Consider the following 8,633-nt stretch of genomic DNA (forward strand, 5'->3'; position numbering starts at 1 on the left):
TGGTTGGAGTCTTGAAAATTTGGATATTTTCACATGCTAACTTATAAGAAGGTATCAAGGTAATGTAATGTTAACGGCTCGGTTTTCACCCGATTTTTACCCGGTATAATCGTGGCCCGAAAGTGTATAGGTTTCATCGGGTCTAGAGTCGGGTTCGGGTCTAATAAATAGGCCCGATATATATTTCGGGCCGGGTATGGGTCACATCAAACCCGATTTCACCGACCCATGCACACTCCTATTAATTATATCAAATATTTAAAATATTTTTTGTTTTAATAAATAATAATATATACTATATCTAAATTCATTTCAAAAATATATATTAAGAATAAGATTGGACACGCTAATACGTAATGGTACTTAAGTGTGTCCAAGTATGTCCGAATTTTTTTATCAAGACAAGATTAGACACAGTAAACATACATGTCGAACGAGTGTCGATGAATATTGTGTTTGAAATATATTTAATATGCGAACACAATAGCTCAACAAAATATCCGTATTTCATAAGTTGCAAGCATGATGATGTATCCTGTAGCTTGGCTCATCGGCTTTGTGTTGGAGTGAGCCTTAGTTCTGTGATGGAGTTAACAGGAGATGGGATTAAGGTTTTACCCGGACGCATTTTATGGGCCTTCACACTAGCCTTAAATGAATAGGGCCAACATAACTTTCAAAGATTAAAAAGAACGCAGTTGAGGTCTAGCTCAACTGGTTAAACCATATGCCTTTTAATATGCTGCATTTGGGTTTAAATCTTGGTGAGTGTATCAAGTGTTGAATATGAATTTTTAAGTGTTGTGTGGGTGAGTGTGTAGTACATTCGGATTTAAATCTTAGTGAGTGCATCAAGTGTTGAATATGAACTCTTAAGTGTTTTGTGGGTGAGTGTGTTGTGATACCTAAGATTGGAGGTTGTCCAATCCACTTGACCCAAAAAAAAAAAATTAAAAAGAACAAGCTTAAACTTGTACATGTAGTTAATAATAGGAACACTGTCTGTCTAAAAAAAATAATGGAACACCGAAAAATAACTTTTTATTGTTGTGAAATAAAAGATATATATAATAGAGATGTACAAATAGAAGACTCTAGTATTAAAATAATTAGCCCAATAATAATTTATATATATATAATAATATTATATGTTGTAATGTGTATATATATACAAAGATAGAAAGAAGTATTAAAAATAAAGAGAGAGAGAATCGCATCTGTTTATTGTTGCAATCTCAATATAATAAAGATGGTTAATATTGCTATTAATATTATATGTAAAGAGTAATAGAAAATAGAATTTAAAATACTTATAAAATAAAAGAAGAGGAAGAATTGTAATAGTAATATAAGGAGAAGGGTATTTGATTGTAACATAAAAGAGGATTTATTTGTATGAGAAGGAAGGAAGGATAATATATTTATTCTGTTGTTGTTGTAATATATGAATAGAAAAGAACTTTTGTACGTAGAAAGAAAGAGAAGATTTTGTATTTGTATTATTGCTTGTGTGTAATTGTTAGAGGCTTAAGCCTCTATTTATACACGTACATTAGGTAACTTTTTCAACCTCATATTAAATGAAGTCATTCTTGAGAAACTATATATCATGGAAAATGGTCATCCACGTAAGGTATGATAAAGTATCCTTATCACAACACTCCCCCTTGGATGACCATTTAGGATTATGCCTCGTTAAAACCTTACTAAAGAAAACCCAATGGGAAAAAAAACTTTAGTGAAGGAAAAAGAGTACAAAATCCTTTGTGATGGGGACTGCCTCATTAAAAACCTTGTCAAGAAAAACCCAATGGGAAAAAAAAAACCTGACCAAGGAAAAAAGAGTACAGTCTCCCCCTCTTGCCGACATCACTTAATGTCTCGAAATCGGCGCATCCCAATCTCATGTACCAATCTTTCAAAGGAGGATTTTGGGAGTGACTTTGTGAATAAATCTGCCAGATTGTCACTTGAACGGATCTGTTGGACATCAATTGTCCCTTGATTTTGAAGGTCATGAGTGAAGAAGAATTTGGGAGAAATATGCTTTGTTCTATCACCTTTGATGTATCCACCCTTAAGTTGAGCAATGCATGCTGTATTATCTTCAAACAGGACAGTTGGAGCTATCTTATGATCAATCAGTCCACATGATGACATAATATATTGGATCAAACTCCTCAGCCAAAAACACTCGCGACTAGCTTCATGAATCGCCAGTATTTCAGCATGATTAGAGGAGGTTGCTGCAATCGTTTGTTTTGTGGACCTCCATGATATAGCTGTACCACCATATGTGAACAGGTATCCTGTTTGAGATCTCCCTTTATGTGGATCAGACAAGTATCCAGCATCTGCATAGCCAACTAATTGTGACTTGGATCCATAGGGATAAAACAAACCCATATCAACCGTTCCATGAAGATATCGAAAAATTTGTTTGATTCCACTCCAATGTCTTCTGGTTGGAGAGGAACTATACCTTGCTAGTAAATTCACCGCGAATGATATGTCAGGTCGCGTATTATTAGCAAGATACATTAGTACTCCAATGGCACTAAGATATGGTACTTCAGGACCAAGGATATCTTCATTTTCTTCTTTAGGACGGAATTGATCCTTTTTCACATCTAAAGATCTTACAATCATTGGGGTACTTAATGGATGTGACTTATCCATATAAAATCTTTTCAAGATCTTTTCTGTGTATGTTGTTTGATGAATAAAGATCCCACTTTTTATATGCTCGATCTGCAGGCCGAGACAAAATTTAGTTCTTCCAAGATCTTTCATCTCAAACTCTTCTTTTAGAATTTTTATAATTGTTGGAATCTCTTCAGGAGTCCCAATGATATTTAAATCATCAACGTACACAGCAATTATAATGAATCCAGAAGCAGTTTTCTTTATGAAAACACACGGGCATATATCATCATTCTTGAAACCGTTTTTGGCCAGATACTCAGTAAGACGATTATACCACATTCGTCCAGATTGCTTTAGACCATATAAAGATCTTTGTAATTTGACTGAGTATAACCCTTGCGAATATTCATTGGATGGTTTAGATATCTTTAGTCCTTCGGGGACTTTCATATAGATATCCCGGTCTAATGAGCCGTATAAATAGGCTGTTACCACATCCATTAAATGCATATGCAGTTTATGATATGCAGATAAACTGACCAAATAACGCAATGTTATCGCATCCACTACTGGGGAATACGTTTCTTCATAATCTATACTGGGCCTTTGTGAAAAACCTTGTGCCACAAGTCGGGCTTTGTAGCGCACAACTTCATTTTTCTCATTTCGTTTTCTCACAAATACCCATTTGTATCCAACAGGTTTTACATCTGCAGGTGTACGAACTACAGGTCCAAAGACTTCACGTTTTGCAAGTGAGTCTAATTCAGCCTTCATGGCTGCTTCCCATTTTGGCCAATCACTTCTTTGTCGACATTCTTCGACTGATCTTGGCTCAAGATCCTTACTTTCATGCATGATATCTAATGCCACGTTATATGCAAATATTTCATTGACAATTGTCTTATTTCGGTCCCATTTCTCTCCTGTAAAGGCATAATTTATCGAGATCTCGTCATTTTCGCAATTTTCAGGTACCTGAACGTCTTCTGGCGTTATATCAGAATTTTGGACAACTGCGGGTGTCTCTACTATGTCTTTTTCAACAGGAATCATATTTACCTCTTTTCTCTTTCGAGGATTTTTGTCTTTGGAACCGACAGGCCTGCCACGCTTCTGGCGTGTATTTGCTTCAGTGGCTATTTGTCCTACTGGGACATCAATTCGAATTGGGACATTTTCCGTCCTGCCACGCTTCTGGCGTGAATTCGCTTCAGTAGCTACTTGTCCTACTGGGACATCAATTCGAATTGGGGCATTTTCCGCTGGTATATAAGATTTGGTTATCCTCTTTGTATCGGAAAATGCATCAGGCAATTCATTTGCTATTCTTTGCAAATGTATAATCTTCTGAACTTCTAGTTCACATTGCGCTGATCGAGGATCTAAATGCATCAATGATGATGCATTCCAATTAAGTTCCTTTTCAGGAAGCTTATTTTCTCCCCCTAATGTTGGAAATTTTGATTCATCAAAATGACAATCCGCAAACCGGGCTTTAAACACATCACCAGTTTGTATCTCAAGATACCTCACTATAGAGGGAGAATCATATCCAACATATATCCCCAATTTTCTTTGGGGTCCCATTTTGGTGCGATTAGGTGGTGCAATGGGAACATATATCGCACACCCAAATATTCTTAAATGGGAAACATTTGGCTGCTGGCCAAAAGCTAATTGTATAGGAGAGAATTGATGATAACTCGTTGGCCTCAAACGAATAAGTGTTGCGGCATGTAAAATAGCATGCCCCCAAACCGAGGTTGGGAGATTTGTTCTCATAAGCAAGGGTCTAGCAATTAATTGGAGGTGCTTAATAAGTGATTCTGCTAACCCATTTTGTGTGTGAACATAAGCTACTGGATGTTCAACACTTATTCCATTAGCCATACAATAAGCATCAAAAGCTTGGGAAGTAAATTCACCAGCATTATCAAGACGAATTGCTTTGATTGGATTTTCTGGAAATTGTGCTTTTAATCGAATAATTTGAGCCAGTAATCTCGCAAACGCCAGGTTGCGAGAAGATAATAAGCACACATGTGACCATCTCGAAGATGCGTCTATCAGGACCATAAAATATCTAAAAGATCCACATGGTGGATGAATAGGTCCACATATATCACCTTGAATCCTTTCCAGGAATTCAGGAGACTCAAATCCAATCTTTACTGGTGATGGCTTTAAAATTAACTTTCCTTGAGAACATGCAGCACAACAAAATTCACTAGTTTTAAGAATCTTCTGGTCCTTTAGTGAATGTCCATGAGAGTTTTCAATAATTCTTCTCATCATGGTTGTTCCCGGATGGCCCAAACGGTCGTGCCAAGTTATGAATTCATTTGGGCTAGTAAACTTCTGGTTTACAGTGGCATGTGATTCAATTGCACTAATCTTAGTATAATACAACCCAGATGAAAGTGAGGGTAATTTTTCTAATATAACTTTCTTATTTGAATCATGAGTTGTGATACATAAATACTCATGATTTCCCTCATTCATCGTCTCAACATGATATCCATTTCGGCGATTATCTTTGAAACTCAACAAGTTTCTCAGAGACTTGGTAGATAATAGTGCATTATTTATTATAAATTTTGTTCCTCCAGGAAACAAAATTATAGCTCTTCCGGAGCCTTCTATCACATTGCCTGAGCCAATAATAGTGTTAACATATTCCTCTTTTGGCACAAGATGGGTAAAATATATATCACTTTTGAGAATAGTGTGCGAACTTGCACTATCCGCAACTCCGCAAGGCATACATCTTCATTACATATCCTTGCCATTCTCTTCAAAAACAAATAATAATAGAATGAGTAGTATGCACAGATAAATTGAATACTTGATCAGAATTATTTTTCTAAGAAATACTGTACATAAAATAATGTCATATACTAAAATTTTATTTTAAAATTTGACACAATTAATAATTTCAAAATTCATAAATATTAATATTTCATTATTTATGTACATCACATTTGAAACTTAAATACATAGAAAATAAAACTTAACAATAAGTTCTTTACATTATTTATTTACATATATACTTCACAATCCCATAGATTAAACTATTCCATCATTGATCAAATGACCAATATTTCCTTCAGGATCTTCAAAGAAATCAGATACATCATAATGAGTGGTGGAGTTCTCAGCATCATTTGAAACAAAATTTGTTTCCTTTCCTTTGTCGTTCTTTTTCAAAGATGCCTGGTAAAGATCGACTAGGTGCCTTGGGGTACGACAGGTACGAGACCAATGGCCCTTTCCACCACAGCGGAAACACTTCTCCTCGGTTGATTTATTCTACCCGATATTCTTTTCTTTGTCCCACTTCTGGTGAGATCCTCTCTTTTGAACATAATTCCTTTTCCTTCCATAATTTTTCTTGTTATTAAAAGCTTGCCATTTACCTCTTCTGGGGTAATGATTTGCCGCATTTACTTCAGGAAATGGGGCGGCGCCAGCTGGGCGCGCTTCATGATTTTTTAATAACAACTCATTGTTGCGTTCGGCAACAAGAAGGCAAGAAATTAACTCAGAATATTTTTTGAACCCTTTCTCTCGATACTGCTGCTGCAGGAGCACATTCGAGGCATGGAAGGTTGAGAAAGTTTTCTCCAACATATCATGATCCGTTATTTTTTTCCCACACAATTTCATTCGTGAGGTGATTCGAAACATTGCAGAATTATATTCATTTATAGATTTAAAATCTTGTAAACGCAAATGCGTCCATTCATATCGGGCCTGAGGAAGTATCACCGTTTTCTGATGATTATACCTTTCTTCAAGGTCTTTCCAAAGATCTGCAGGATCTTTTAATGTAAGATACTCATTTTTCAATCCTTCGTCAAGATGACGACGGAGAAAAATCATGGCTTTAGCTTTATCCTTCTGGGATGCATTATTTTCAGCCTTAATGGTATCTCCAAGATCCATTGAATCAAGATGGATTTCAGCATCTAGTATCCATGATAAATAATTGTTTCCAGATATATCGAGAGCATTGAATTCAAGATGAGAGAGCTTCGACATAATGAAAATTTGTTACCTGAGTCTTCCTAAAGATTTGATCAGAGTCTCGTGCTGATAACGTGTTGTGAAATAAAAGATATATATAATAGAGATGTACAAATAGAAGACTCTAGTATTAAAATAATTAGCCCAATAATAATTTATATATATATAATAATATTATATGTTGTAATGTGTATATATATACAAAGATAGAAAGAAGTATTAAAAATAAAGAGAGAGAGAATCGCATCTGTTTATTGTTGCAATCTCAATATAATAAAGATGGTTAATATTGCTATTAATATTATATGTAAAGAGTAATAGAAAATAGAATTTAAAATACTTATAAAATAAAAGAAGAGGAAGAATTGTAATAGTAATATAAGGAGAAGGGTATTTGATTGTAACATAAAAGAGGATTTATTTGTATGAGAAGGAAGGAAGGATAATATATTTATTCTGTTGTTGTTGTAATATATGAATAGAAAAGAACTTTTGTACGTAGAAAGAAAGAGAAGATTTTGTATTTGTATTATTGCTTGTGTGTAATTGTTAGAGGCTTAAGCCTCTATTTATACACGTACATTAGGTAACTTTTTCAACCTCATATTAAATGAAGTCATTCTTGAGAAACTATATATCATGGAAAATGGTCATCCACGTAAGGTATGATAAAGTATCCTTATCACAACATTTATCATATACTACATTCAACTTTTTTTTGGGTGTCTTTAGTACATTGATTCAAGTATTCAACTTTGACAACACTAACTTACATTCAGTGCTAACGAACTATAATTCAAATAATATAGTCTCTTCATATTTATTTAGCATTATAATTCAAATAATATAGTCTTTTCATATTTATTTAAAGGTTACAGTTTAAATTTTTCTATTTTTAATAAAAAAAATTTCATTCGCAGTTAATTTTCCCAATACTAATATCGTGACAATGCAAAATTACTACAATACATTATTTAAATCACTTTTATATTAATTTTCTAAAATATTTTAATGATTAAATTAATGTATATACTTGTGTGATGCAAAAAAAAATGTCTATTTAATGTATGCTTTTATTAATATTTTTTACTAATTTATTTAATTTGTATAAAAATAATTAGGAGTCCAAACTCTTTTTTTATTATTTTCTTAATTTCTAAATAAAAAACGTATATTTTTAAATAATCTTTGAAATCTTTTTTCTAAAAATAACATATATATTTAAAGAAAAATGATAATTTCACTCTCATTTTTTATATGTCACCCTATATTTGATTTTTTTTTTATATTGTATATTACATGAATTTATAAAAAAATATTAATATTATCAAAATTAGAATTACAATATATATTTTTGTTCCGATAATTACTTAAAACGGATGATTTAGATTTAAACATAAGGTCTAGAATCTTTTTTATAACAAAAGCTTAGCCCAAAACAGCTCATTGTCGTTAGAATTAACGAATGTTAAATACTGTTTAGACTTTAGACTAATATTTTATTATTTTTCTAATCTTACCGATATTTTATTTACTTGAAATAGTTAGTTTTGTTAATTTGTTGAAATAAGTATAAAAAATAGGTATAAACTTAAATGAAAGAATTTTAATTCGATCGCATGGAAAAATTAAAAAATTTAATGAGTATTAGAAATAATCAATAATAATGAGTTATAATTAATTCTTTGACTATTTCTATAACTAATGTGTTTTCTTTTGGAGGGAAAATAAGTGATGGACAGCAGTCCACTTTAATTTATTCCAATTACATTAAATAGAAGTAAATAGATAAATTCGCCCTTATAGTTAAAAATATGATTTTCTAATATCCACTAAACGTTTTTGAAGTTTTGCACATAATTGAGTTCACACTAATTAAAATTATACTTCCGTTCCCTTCACAACTTTTTTTTTCTATATATACATCGATTTTTCTTTTCATATAGATATTGATATTT

This window comes from Arachis ipaensis, chromosome B5 (assembly GCF_059453495.1).
Source record: "Arachis ipaensis isolate K30076 ecotype BB chromosome B5, ASM5945349v1, whole genome shotgun sequence".
NCBI lineage: Eukaryota > Viridiplantae > Streptophyta > Magnoliopsida > Fabales > Fabaceae > Arachis > Arachis ipaensis.